This window comes from Cebus imitator, unplaced genomic scaffold (genome assembly GCF_001604975.1).
Source record: "Cebus imitator isolate Cc_AM_T3 unplaced genomic scaffold, Cebus_imitator-1.0 Scaffold1, whole genome shotgun sequence".
In the NCBI taxonomy this organism is placed as follows: Eukaryota; Metazoa; Chordata; class Mammalia; order Primates; family Cebidae; genus Cebus; species Cebus imitator.
The window spans coordinates 17,324,862-17,338,769 of record NW_016107316.1 but is presented as its reverse complement, the minus strand read 5'-3'; the positions used below and the strand labels follow the sequence as shown (position 1 = coordinate 17,338,769).

The 13,908-nt window shown below is 38.6% G+C and overlaps 1 protein-coding gene and 1 pseudogene across 2 annotated transcripts in view; both read left to right on the top strand.

Annotated features, from left to right (window-relative positions):
• Positions 1-13,908, top strand: part of ASXL2 (ASXL transcriptional regulator 2) — a 160,243-nt gene that overhangs the window by 74,404 nt on the left and 71,931 nt on the right. The window lies entirely within an intron of this gene.
• On the top strand, positions 10,392-12,464 carry LOC108303506 (annotated as a pseudogene).

Genomic DNA, 13,908 nt, shown 5'->3' with positions numbered 1-13,908 from the left:
GGGTTCAAGTGATTCTCCTGCCTCAGCCTCCCAAGTAACTGGGATTACAGGCATGCGCCACCACACCTGCCCAATTTTTGTATTTTTAGTAGAGACTGGGTTAGCCAGGCTGGTCTTGAACTCCTGACCTCAGGTGATCCGCTTGCCTCAGCCACACTAAGTGCTGGGATTACAGGTGTGAGCCATCACACCCAGCCCCCCATATTAAAAAAAAAACAAAAAAAAAAACTTTATTGAGGTATAGTTTACATGCCGTAAACTCTAAACTCCATCTCTTTTTCTTTTTTTTCCTTTCCCTTTTTTTCTTTTCTTTGTGTTTCTTTCCTGACAGGGTCTTGCTGTGTCACCCAGGCTGGAGTGCAGTGGTACAATCATAGTTCACTACAACCTTGAACTCCTGGGCTCAAGTGATCCTCTCACCTCAGCTTCTGGAGTAGCTGGGAGTATGGGCACACACCAGCACTCCTGGCTAATTTTTAAATTTTTATATATTTTTTTTGTAGAAACAAGTTCTCCCTATGTTTCCCAGACTGGTCTCAAATTCCTGGGCTCAAGTGGTTCTCCTGCGTCAGCCTCCCAAAGCGTTAGGATTTTGGGTGTGAGTCACCACACCAGGCCAGAAACTTTACCCATTTTCAGTGCACAATTCAGTGATTTTTAGTAAATTTACTGAGTTGTGCTACCATCACCATAATCCAATTTTAGAATATTTTCCTCACCCCAGAGAGATCTCTCTTACTTGATATGGGTAATGCTGGTTCCTCCTGCCAGCATGTAATCTGCTTTCTATCTCTGTAGTTTGGCCATATCCGGACATTCATATAAATGGAATCATATAATATATGGTATTTTAAGGTTAGTTCATGTTTGTTGCATTGATCAGTACTTCCTTTCTTTTCATTGGTCCATATCGTCATACAGACTTTTCTCATATACATACTTTTAAAAAATCATATATATTTATTTAACTTTTTATTTTATTTATATGACATATTAATTGCAGACTTTTAGAAAAATTGCAAAAGTAGTACAAAGAATTTTGATACAGCCTCTATCTAGATTCTCCAAATGTTAACATCTATCTAATTGGTGTTTGTGGGATGTCTAAGAATAAATTGTAGACATAATGCCTCATTCACTTTTAAATACTTCAGAGCAGGCTGGATGCAGTGGTTCATACCTATAATCTCAGCACTTTGGAGCTGAGGCAGTATTGCTTGAGTGTAGGAGTTCAAGCAACAAAGTGAGACCAGGGCAACAAAGTGAGACCCTGTCTTTATACAATAATAAAATAATTAACCAGATGTGGTGGCGCATACTTGTGGTCCCAGCTACTCTAGAGGCTGAGTCAGGAGAATCAAATTTGAGCCAGGACTTCAAGGCTGCAATGAGCTATGATTGCACCCCTGTACTCCAGTCTGTGGGACAGAGTAAGACCCTGTCTCAAGGGGGAAAAAAAAAAATCAAGCAACCAAGCAAACTTCAGAAGATATTTTCTAAAGGCAAGTACTACAGGGTAAAGTAGTTAATAGAAAATCTACATTGGCACAGTATTATCATCTAATCAGACTTTATCCAAATTTGATAATTCTTCCACTGATGTTCTAATCCAGGATCACATGTTATGTTGTATTTGCATTTAGTTTTCATTTACTCTTCTTTAATCTGGAATTGTACTTCAGTCTTTGTCTTTTATGACTAGACATCTTTTGAGTGCATGCCGGCTATTCTGCAGATTGTTTTTCAATTTTTATTTCCGGTGTTTAATCATGATTTAAGTTGTGCATTTTTGGCAGGAGTCACAGGATTGATATGCCATTTTTACCGCAAGATATCTGGAAGCCCATGATTTCAGTATATCACAGTATTGGTGATGGTAACTGTGATTTCTTGGTTTATTTGATGTCTACAAGTTTCTTCACTGTAAAGATACCATTTTTCCCCTTTGTAATTAATAAGAATTTGGGGGTGAAGATACTTTGAGACTCACTCTATAAACATCTTGTTTTACATTGTACCTTTGCCCACTAGTTTTAGCATGTCGTTATTAGTTAATCTGTCACTGCTTAACAATATCAGAGATTTAGCAGCTTAAAACAACACATTTATTATCTCAGTTTCTATGTGTCAGTAGTCTGAGCATGGCTTTCTTCGTCCTCGGCAATGCAGCAGAGTGTTGGGCAGAGCTGTGTTTTTACCTGAAGACTTGATTGGGGAATGATCAACTTGCAAGCTTATGTGGTTGTTGGAAAGATTCAGATCCTTGTGGGTTATCAGATTGAGGGTCTGTATTCCTAGCTGGCACTTGGCTAGAGGTTGTCCTGAGTTCTTGCCACATGGGCCTCCCCAGCATGGCCACGTACTTCCTCCAAGCCAGCAAGGAAGAGTCACCAAGCAAGGATACTGCAATCTTATGTGAAGTAGTCACTTATGTGAGATCCTATCACCTTTGTTCTTTTTTGATGATTAGAAGCAGGTTACAGGCCCTACCCACACTGCAGTTGGAGGGATTATGTAGGGCTGTGAGTACCAGGAAGCAGAGATTACTGGAAGCCATTTTAGGTCTGTCTACCACAGCATCCACTAGTCTTACTTACCTGAAACTTACTATCACTGTTTACACATGTGGTGATTTTCTAATTCCAACATTCTTGGTATGTCTTTTTTTGTTGTTGGAATTGTACTGCAAGGAATTCTCCCCCACTTGTTGATTTGTTCATTTATTTTTATCAGAATGAACTCATGCATTCTTATTCTTTGGGTTATTTCTACTATAATCATTTATTGCTTTAGAATAAGTAGCAGTTAATCCCTCCAAGAACAGCATTTAGAGAAGTCTTTAGCATGGGTTTCTTTTTTTTTTTTTTGAGATGAACTCTTGTTCTGTCACCCAAGCTGGAGTACAGCAGAATGATCTCGGCTCACTGCAACCTCAGCCTGCCGAGTAGCTGAGATTACAGGTGTCCGCCACCATGCCTGGCTAAGTTTTTTGCATTTTTAGTAGAGACAGGGTTTTGCCATGTTCGCCAGGCTGATCTCAAACTTCTGACCTCAAGTGATACACCTCTTTTGGCCTCCCAAAGTGCCGGGATTACAGGCATGTAATCCACTGCTCTGCCCAGCATGGGTTTCTAAATAGGATTTGAAGTATAGTAAGTCATTTGTCAAATATACTATAGATGAAAAGTAAATTTTAACATGTGAGCCATTGTATCATATGTTGGCAAAGCCTTTGAAATTCTATTTGAAAATATACTTTGATGCAGCAGATTTTCAAGCTACCACCAAAATGCTAAAAATGCTTTATGTTAATGTTTTTTAAGTGAAAAACTAATTTTTCCCCTAAAAATCATTGCCATGTAATTTAAATGATTAAAAGTTTTGGTGATATGATCTAAATACACTCATTCTAAAACCACTAGCTTTCTCAGCTTTATCTTTGGCTTGTCTCTTGATCTTTGATTGTTATGTATAGGCATCCCCTTCTTATTTGTGGGCGTTTGGGGTTCTCACTCTTTCAGTATGTCTTCTTGTACTTAGTGAACACAAGTACTTTGCTATTCGGTGTGTCTTTTTAAGTGAAAGTCTTTTCATTTCCATCTGTATGCAATTTCCCCTCCTACCTGCTGTTCTGGGTTTTTTTTTTTTTTTTTCTAGCAACCAAAGGAAGCTGTTCTAGTTTTTGTTTTGTTTTTAATAGCATGCCCTGTGACAAAGTGATTTTGAAAAAGAGCTGTATTGTCTGTCAGAAGTTTCCTTGTTTTAATAGTTTGTTTGTATATTTCTGGAGTATTTGCTTCAATATTTCTTGTACAAATGATGCCTGATAACCCCCACCCCAATTAAATTAGTGAAAAAAAATGTACACTGAAGAACATATCCTGAAAAACTCTTAAGTAGGAATCACCATTGTTTGTTGCATTTAATTGAATAAACCAAGAAAGTTGCTAGGCTTTCGTTTCTTCACTTTGAGTTAATATTAATTCCTAAATGATCTCTGAAGTTGAGGAAAAAGAAAATAGACAAATTTCGGAAGTGTGTTGTTATTTTAAAAATGAAAATTGGAGAAAATAGAAAACATTTACATTTCTCTTATATTACCTAATTGCAAATGTATTCCACCTTTTTTTTTCAAAAACATTTTCTCCATTCCTGAATTGTTTACTTTGGTGCATTTCTTTCTGGCTGGATTTCATCATCAGATAGAATTTTTAAGTTTATGGATGATCTTTTCCCTGAGTTGTTGTGGGCTTAAGAATGTTTTCTATTTTTCCTTTTTTTTGAGACAGAGTCTTGCTCTGTCGCCCAGGCTGGAGTACAGTGGTACGATCTCAGCTCATTGCAACTTCCATCTCCTGGGTTCAAGCAATTCTCGTGTCTTAGCCTCCCGAATAGCCTACCACCACGCTCAGCTAATTTTTGTATTTTTAGTAGAGATGGGGTTTCGCCATGTTGGCCAGCTGGCCTTGAACTCCTGACCTCAGGTGATCTGCCCACCTTGGCCTTCCGAAGTGTTGGGATTATAGGCATGAGCCACCGTACTCAGCCAAGAATGTTTTCTTTGCCTTTTTGTTTGAATGCCATCTATGCTAGATATAAAATTCTTCATCCATATTCTTAAGAACTTGGTTTACTGTCTTTTGGCATTGAGTATTGCTAAGAAAGCAAATGTTTCCTGCATTATACAGTGCTTGCTTTATCAGTCAGTGTTTTGCTGCATAATCTTATAATTTCAGTGGCTTATAACAACAAATACTTTCTTCCTCATGTCTTTAGGTTAACTGGGGCTTAGTTATTGTTGGCTAGACTTTGTTCTAGGCTGTGGATTGTCCCCTTCTTCTGCAGGAATCAGTCACTTTGCTCTCATGGCAATCACAGGAGTCAGCCAAACAAGCAAGCACATTTTAGCCTCTGCTTCCGTCATGTCTCTTATTTCATCGATCAGATCAAGTCTTGTGGCCAAGCCCAACATCACTGTGTCAGGGAAATATATTTCACTTAATCTAGTGTACTGCAAGGTCACAAGATGGTATGAATGATGAAATAAAAACACTAATTCAAGCTACCACTTCGGCTTTTAATGCCTAGAACCTGATTTGACTTTTTTCTTTATCCTTGAAGCCTTAAGATTTAGGAAAATACTAATTTTTTCTTTCTTTTTTTTTTTTTGAGATGGAGGCTTGGTATGTCACGCAGGCTGAAGTGCATTGGTTCACTGTAACCTCCGCCTCTCAGATTCAAGTGATCTGCCCACCTCAGTCTTCCAAAGTGCTGGGATTATAGGTGTGAGTCACCATGCCCCACCAAGATTTAGGAAACATTTAGATTTTTCTGAGTATCTGAGTACTTGGGGTTAATATGTACAGATTTGGGTAGCATTTTGCCTCTTGCATTATCATGTAATATACATTATTGATTCATAAGGATAATCTTTTCTCATTAACAGAAGAGAGTGGTTTACCTGTGAATATTCTTCTTTATTCTTCTGTTTCCTTTTCATAATCTCTAAATTTGAATGCTTTTTTTTTTTTTTTTTTATATTAAAGATTTTTTTTTTTTTTTTTTTTTTTACTTTTTTTAATCTCTAAATTTGAATGCTTTTTTTTTTTTTTTAATAGATGAAAGAGTTTATTTATCTATTTGTTAATACATAATGGCGTTGGCCCAAAAAAGACTAATTGGGGCTAAAAAAGGAATTACAGTAACTTCAAAAAATATATTAAATATATCCAAGATCCTAAATATCTTATTCTCCCCAAAAGCTAGCTGCTTCCAAACTTGATTTGATATTTTGCATGTTTTCCCTACGTTGCTTGGTAATTTGAATGCTTTTATGTAGGTGCTTTGTATCTGTAAATGGCAGGAAACACAATGTAAACCGGCTTAAACACTGAAGGAAATTCATTATTTAATGCAAGTGAAAAAAAAATAGGCAAAACTTTATCCCAGTGCTCCAGTCAGTTTCATCAGTGTCTCAACTCTGCTTCTTCAATTTTGTTCCATTCTCAGTAGGCTCATCCATCATAATTGCAAGATGAGTGGTCACAGGCCCTACAGTTGGATATTTTGGGTTCAGTTATGGAAGAGAAGAGAGATTCTACTCTTCAGAGACATTAAATAAAATCACTCATCACTGAGTCTGGCTGGCGGCTCACAATTGAGTCAGATTTTTTCCTTACAGTATATGTAGTTGTAAATATTTGTTTCAGAGAAGTATAGGATACTGTAGAACATAGAAGTGGCTTCTTTTAGCAAGAGACATTAAGGCTGAAACCTGAAAAGTTGAATTGGAGGTTGCTAGGAGAAAAAGAGGTGAGGGTATCATTGCAAGCAGAAGTGTTAGGCCAAGTAGTCAGAAGAATTTTAAATTACCAAATGAAAAGAAAGGTAGAGTAGGGTGGCAGAGAGAGTGTGTAGCAGAATGGTCAGGGTCAGATTATTTTGATAATTTTGTACTTTATCCTAAGAACATTATGATATTATGGATGAATTTTAAACTGGACAGGGGTGGTATGATCATATGTATATATAAAAGGTTACTCTGGCTTCAAAGTGGAGAATATTTGTGTGTGAGGGTGAGATTACTATCACTTGAGATAGGGAACACTGGAACACTACCAGATTAGGGTAGGAGAGTTAGTTGGTAAAGTAACTGTGGTAGTTACTGAATCTTGACCCTGTGACATACACTTTATATGTACATTATCTGTGATCTGTCTGCACAATTGAGTTATACAGTAGGCAGTATTCCCTATTTTGCAGATGAGTAAATTAAGGGTATTTAAAATGACTTGGCCAGGCTACGCACTCATCTGTATTCAGACTGGTATGAATTGTTAAATCTGGCTCTTTCATCATGCAGTGATGACTCCTTTCATTAGTTGCTGTATTTGCTTCATCTAAGCAGTGCGATTATTGACTTCTGGCCTCTTAGCCCTGCTAGCTACTAATCTTATTACATAGAGAACTAAAAGGGCCATTGGCAATATGATCAAAGTCACTTTAGTTCTTTGGGCCTTATGTATGAAACATATTAGTATGTTTGCTGATATGCTTACAGCATAAAATTATAATAGCATTGCACTTGTCCATTTCCTTGAAAGAACCCCTACCTCTTCAACCACAATCTCTTGAGCATGGACAAGAAAAATTAGAAGCTGACTTGTTTCGTGATAGTTACATAATCTTTAAGGTGCTTCAAGTGTTAGTACTTACCCTATTGAATTTACTTGTATTTTTAAGTTGGTATTGATCTCAGTAGTATGGTTTTATTACCCATGCAGATGGTGTCTTATTTCTTCAAGTCATTCAGTCGTTTTTATTTAATTACGGAATTCTGGAGCTCTACCTTCCCATGAAGATATATTTTAGCCATCATGGGTAGTGTGTCCTGTGTTGCTTCTCTGCTATTGCTTTATTATTCATTAATATAAACTCTGCCAGGATTCTTTAACTTTCTGTATTTTCCTGAGATCATGTCTTAATTTTGTTTTAAATGGTACTGTGTCCTGTATATCTTTTGGGTGTTTCAAAGCTTTCTTGTTTCCTTGAAAGAAAATTATATCCAGATTTGCAAGGAAAATATTATGACAGTTTATGGTTATTTTTGCCATATCTTTTTACCAGATGTGTTACTTTCATTTTATAGGTTTTACTTTAAGGACTGTTTTGTTATTATTTGTTGTTCTAAGTACTTAAGCCTAGACTAGATTGTTTTTTTCCCTCTGATTTAAAGCACTTTATGTACACACTTTGTTGCAGTCTCTTATCGGTAATTACAGTATCCCCAGTGCTTGAAAAACAAAGTTTCCTTGTTCATTTAGCACCAAACTTGTTGACAACAACAGTTCTCTTGAAGTGCCATGAGACTGTTTATCCCACTTAGTGTGAGTATTAATGTTTCGTTTCATTTGGTTATGGGATGCTGCCCCTAATCTCCATGGCAGTGTTATATAATTTATGGCATATCATGTTACCTTTTTCAAATAAAAAAAAATTCTTATGTCTGGAACATTTGGCCTAAGTGTTTTAGATCAGGCATTGTGGACTTGTGTCCGTATTAATAGCACTGGTCACAGTGTGGTGTGGCTGCTTGCTCCCTTGTCTATCTTCTCTATTTGATTCTGAGCTAAGAAAACTTCCCTCTTTGGATCCACAGATCCTAGTTTACTGCCCTAAACAGAGTAGGTACTTAATATTGGAACTGAATACCATTAATTGGGGTAAATTTACCAGGTAGATTATTGAAAAAAATTTTTTCTTGGTTATATGTTCTTTTTTAAAAATCATCTCTCCCAGTTCTGTTTCTTTTTTCTTTCTTGTTACTGGAATCTTGGCTTCACCATTTAGTGATAAGGTGATCTTGAACAGCCTATTGAAAACCTATAGTTTCTTCATTTGTAAAAATGGTGTATTAATTTTGTTCACCTCATAGATTGTTGTAAGGACTAAACAAAATGCTTCTTGGAACTTAGCATTCCTTTAGCCAACATGGCTGTTATTGATTTCTGTCTTGTTGGTTACTTTATTACATGGTCAACATCCCCTTCTTAATGGACTTTGAGATCATTCTTCAGTGCTTTCTTTGATGCTTTCAATGGTGGACGAAATCCTTGCACATTTGTCCCTCAGTCCTTTGGCCTTGGTTTTATAGGACAGATTCAAGTGGAATTGTTGCATCAGTGGTCCTAAATATTTTTAGTTTTAACGCATATTTCCATATTACTTTCCTAAGGCAGAATTGAGTAATGTAGGAAAAGGTAGCAGTTTTCTGTCCTCCCAGTTGTCTATATGAGAGCTCATTTGCCCATAACTTTGTCAGCAATGGATTTTATTAATCTATTTGTTGTGGTGTTGTTTCGAGACTAATTTTCATTCTTGTTGCCCAGGCCAGGCTGGAGTGCAATGGCATGATCTCAGCTCCCTGCAACCTCTGCCCTCCAGGTTCAAGTGATTTTCCTGCCTCAGCCTCTCAAGTAGCTGGGATTACAAGCATGTACCACCACATCTGGCTAATATTTTATATTTTTAGTAGAGATGGGGTTCGCCATGTTCACCAGGCTGGTCTCGAACTCCTGACCTTCAGGTGATCCACCCGCCTCAGCCTCCCAAAGTGCCAGGATTACAGGTGTGAGCCACTATGCCTGGCCTTAAAAAAATAATAATAATTATAGACTCACAGGAAATTGCAAAAATAATACCTCATGTACACTTCATCCAGCTTCCTTTAATGGTAATGTCTTATGTAAATATAGTACACTATCAGACCGGGCACAGTGGCTGACGCCTGTAATCCCAGTACTTTGGGAGACCAAGGTGGGTGGATCACCTGAGATCAGGAGTTCAAGACCAGCGTAGCCAACGTGGTGAAACCTGTCTACTAAAAATACAAAAATTAGCTGGGTGTGGTGGTATGTGCCTCTAATTCCAGCTACTCGGGAAGCTGAGGCAAGAGAATTGCTTGAACCTGGGAGATGGAGGTTGCAGTAAGCCAAAATCACACCACTGCACTCCAGCCTGGGTGACAGAATGGGACTCTGAATCAAAAAAATATAAATAAGTATAAATATATATTATAATATCAAACCAGGAAATTGACATTGGTATAAGACTCTTAACTAAGACTTGGATCATTTTATTTCTTTCAGTCTGACCAATCAATGGTATCTTGATTTAGTTTGCATTTTTATAACCACTATTATATTTGAGCTTCTTCTTATATGTCTTCTTGGTGATTTACATTTGTGATTTATGAATTATTTCTTCACGTCCTTTTTCCATTTTTTTTTTCTAATGAGCTCTTTGTTTTCCTAAAAGAACCTCTTCTTAGGACTATCAGTCTTTTATCTGCCATGTGTTTTGCAGTTAATTATTCTAGCTTCATATATTTTCTGTTGTTTTCCTAAAATAATCTCTTCTTAGGACTATCAGACTTTTATCTGCCATATGTTTTGCAGTTAATTATTCTAGCTTCATATATTTTCTGTAGTTTTGTTGCTTGTATTTTTTTCCTTTGTAGATATTTTTATATAATCAATATGTTTGTTTTGTGGTTTTTGGATTTTTCTCTTTGGTGGAAAGCTTTCTCTGCTGGTGCGTGCATGCGTGTGTGTGTGTGTGTGTGTGTGTGTGTGTGTGTGTGTGTGTGTGTTTTAAGCCAGGGTCTCACTCTGTTGCCCAGCCTAGAGCGCAGTGGTATGATCATGGCACACTGCAGCCTCAAATTCCTGGGCTCGGTTGATCCTCCTGCCTCAGCCTCCAAAGTAGCTGGTTCTACAGGCATGTGCCCCCCTGCACAACTTTTTTTTTTTTTTTTTGTAAAGACGGGTTGCTCAGGCTGGTCTTAACTCCTGGGCTCAAGTGATCCACCCACCTCAGCCTCTGGGATTACAGGCATCAGCCACTGTTCCTGGATGGTTATACTGTTTTCTTTTATTTTTTTACATTTTGCCTTTGGCCTTTAGTTTATTTGGAATATGTTTTTATATATACTGTGTGCACTTTTTTCCCCCCCAGATGTATGAGATATTCTAGCACTATTAAACTTTTATTTAGGACTTTTTCAGCTGCTTGTGACTTAAATCTCAACAAAATTCCAAAGGTAGTACTGGCTCAAGGCAAGACTTGATAAAATGGTGAGAAGCAGCTGCAACACCTATTGCAGGAGGCAGGATCTGGAGCATGAGCAGTAGCTGGGTGGGCACCATGGCTGGGATCATCACCATAGAGGCGGTGAAGCGCAAGATCCAGGTTCTGCAGCAGCAAGGAGAGGAGAGAGCTGAGTGCTTCCAGTGAGAAATTGAGGGAGAAAGGCGCAGCCCAGGAACAGGCTGAGGCGGCCTTGTTGGACCATAGGATCCAGCTGGTTGAGGAGGAGCTGGACCATACTCAGGAGCGCCTGGCCACTGCCCTGCAAAAGCTAGAAGAAGTGGAAAAAGCTGCCGATGAGAGTGAGAGAGGTATGAAGGTTATTGAAAACTGGGCCTTAAAAGATGAAGAAAAGTTGGAACTCCAGGAAATCCAGCTCCAAGAAGCTAAGCCCATTGCAGAATAGGCAGATAGGAAGTATGAAGAGGTGGCTCGTAAGTTGGTTATCATTAAAGGAGACTTGGAACACACAGGAACAAGCTGAGCTGGCAGAGTCCCGATGCCAAGAGGTGAATGTGCAGATCAGACTGATGGACCAGAACCTGAAGTGTCTGAGTGCTGCTGAAGGAAAGTACTCTCAAAAAGAAGACAAATATGAGGAAGAGATTAATAGTCTTACTGATAAACTCAAGGAGGCAGAGACCTGTGTTGAGTTTGCTGAGATATCGGTAGCCAAGCTGGAAAAGACAACTGATGACTTGGAAGATAAACTGAAAATGTGCCAAAGAGGAGCACTGTGTACCCAAATGATGCTGGACCAGACTCTGCTTGACCTGAGTGAGATGTAGAGCACCCCCGTCCCACCCTGCTGCTATTCCTCCCTCTGACCCTGACTCCGCCTGAGGCCAGCCTGCCCAAAGCTGACCTTTAGTTGAGGGCTGATCTTTAACTGGAAGGCTGCTTTCTCCTTTCGCTGCTCCCTCCCTTGTTTCTCTTTTTGCCAAACTGTCTCTTCCTCTTCCCAGAGATTCCAGCTGGGCTGTTGGGAACAACGTTTAAGGGAATGTGAGCACAATGCATAATGTCTTTAAAAGCATGTTGTGATATATGCATTTTGTAGTACCTTTTTGTTGTTTTGTAGCAACCATTTTTAAAGCATTCCAAATAATTCCACAGCTTTGAAGCGGCAATCCATTCCTTTCTCACTTTTGGAAGGTAACTTTTCAGCTCAATGCATATTGCCCTCTCCATAGAGGAGAAGAAAAGGTATAGGCCTGCCTTACTGAGAGCCAAACAGAGCCCAGGGAAAGACTCCACTACGGGAAACCTCATTGCTCTGTACAAAGTACCAGCCAAACCAGAAAGGTGATTCCAGGAGGAGTTAGCCAAACAACGACAAAAACAAGAAAAATGTGCTTCTCAGGTTTTCAGCTTTAAGATTTCTTTGGGCAATATTACTTCTGTTTTTTCTTTTTTTTATTAAAAGTGACCAAATTAATATGGTAAGACGTCTGAGACCAAATTTTTGTTCCATCTCTACCCCCTCCCAACTGCTTATAGAATGGATCATTTGCCCTTTATGTTGAGGTGACCACTTAATTGCTTTCCTGCCAGAGAGAGAAGATTATGTTTTTGCTACTGATTTAGCCATATGAAACTCATCACATTTTTTTCTTGGTTTGAAGCTGCTTTCTCTAAAAGTGCCGTCTCATTGTGCTTTATATCAGCCAGTGCTAGAGAAATCTTGAATAGCCTATGTACAAAACTTCAAAATTTTTTTTTTTTGCTTGAAAACTTTATTAAAATAAGGGTTAAATCTGAAAATAGAACAATCAGAATGCCAGCCCTTTGCATAAAATCAGCAAGAAAAAGGAAAGAGGGAGAGAAAAGGAGGGAAGTGGGGATGGGGGAGGGAGGTTGGGGAGGGTTTATTTTTAATAAAAAATAAAATTTTTTTATTAGTTTGAAGCTTTGCTTCTTTGGGTTTGTGGCACCCTAGCCACTCTGTCTGCTTGTGACAGCCTCTACAGTGTGTGGGCTGGCAGTTTGCTGATCTTTTAAAGTTTCTTTCCCTACCCAACCCCCATTTTCTGGTAAGATTTCAATGAGGTCTGTTAGATGTACATCCTGTAGCTTACTGGTTTAAAATGCGTTCTTCTTCAATGTGGTCTCTTTGGGGCTGATTGGGAGAAAGAGAAATCAGTAGTGCAACTCTTTTGATATTGAGTATTGACAAGTGTCTTTTTGAAATAAAGAACCACTTCCTCCAAAAATCAAAACAAAAGGCTTGATACAGTGGCAAAAGTAATACTACTTTAAAAATTTTGACTGGGCACGGTGGCACACACCTGTAATCCCAGCACTTCGGGAGGTTGAGGTGGACAGATCACCTGAGGTCAGGAGTTCGAGACTAGCCTGGCCAACATGACAAAACCCCATCTTTACTAAAAATACAAAAATTAGCCTGATGTGGTGGTGGGCAACTGTAATCCCAGCTACTCGGGAGGCTGAGGCATGAGAATCACTTGAACTCGGGAGGCAGAGGTTGCAGTGAGCTGTGATCATGCCATTGCACTCCAATTTAGGGGATAGAGCGAGACTGTCTCAAAAAAAAAATTGCTTCCCTACTTTTCTCAGTTCTGCCCCTTTTTGGTGTTGGATTTCTCCTTATGATCCGTACTGTATCATTCCTTAGTCTGTCTTTTGTATTGTTCCATTCTGATTCTAGATCCTTCCTTTGTGGTCACACAATGACTAATGTTTTAGGCATTGCATCCTAATACCACACAAGGGAAGAAAAAGGATCCCTTTTGGAAGATTCCCTGGAGAACAAGTTTTTTTTCCCCCGTATGCCCTAGTAAATAGCTCTGTAGATTATTGGCTCTGATGAAGTCATGAATCTGTTCACGAATCTGTCACTGTGGACTTGGGGTGGAGAGAGAGAGAGAGAGAGAGTGTGTGTGTGTGTGTGTGTGTGTGTGTAAAAGCTGATTAATTTAAACTAGTTTGGATTTACCCCTGGGATGGGCATGGGATTAAGTCCCTCTCAACCACATGACTAAAAGTGGGAGAAGTTTTGTTTCACAGGGAATTTTTGGGTACCGTCTCCAGATGTCAGGTAGTCAAACTACAGGGGACTATGGCATGACCTCATGTTTTTCCTACGAAACACAAATGGTATCTTTTAGATTGATTATGACCTGTTTCTGCATTTTTTGTTTTCTTACTCATTTTGTGATTTTTCTCTCTCAGAAACATACTGCTTCAGTAATAGTGGCTAAGAGTACATGCTAATATCTTTTTTTAATTTTTTTTTTTTTT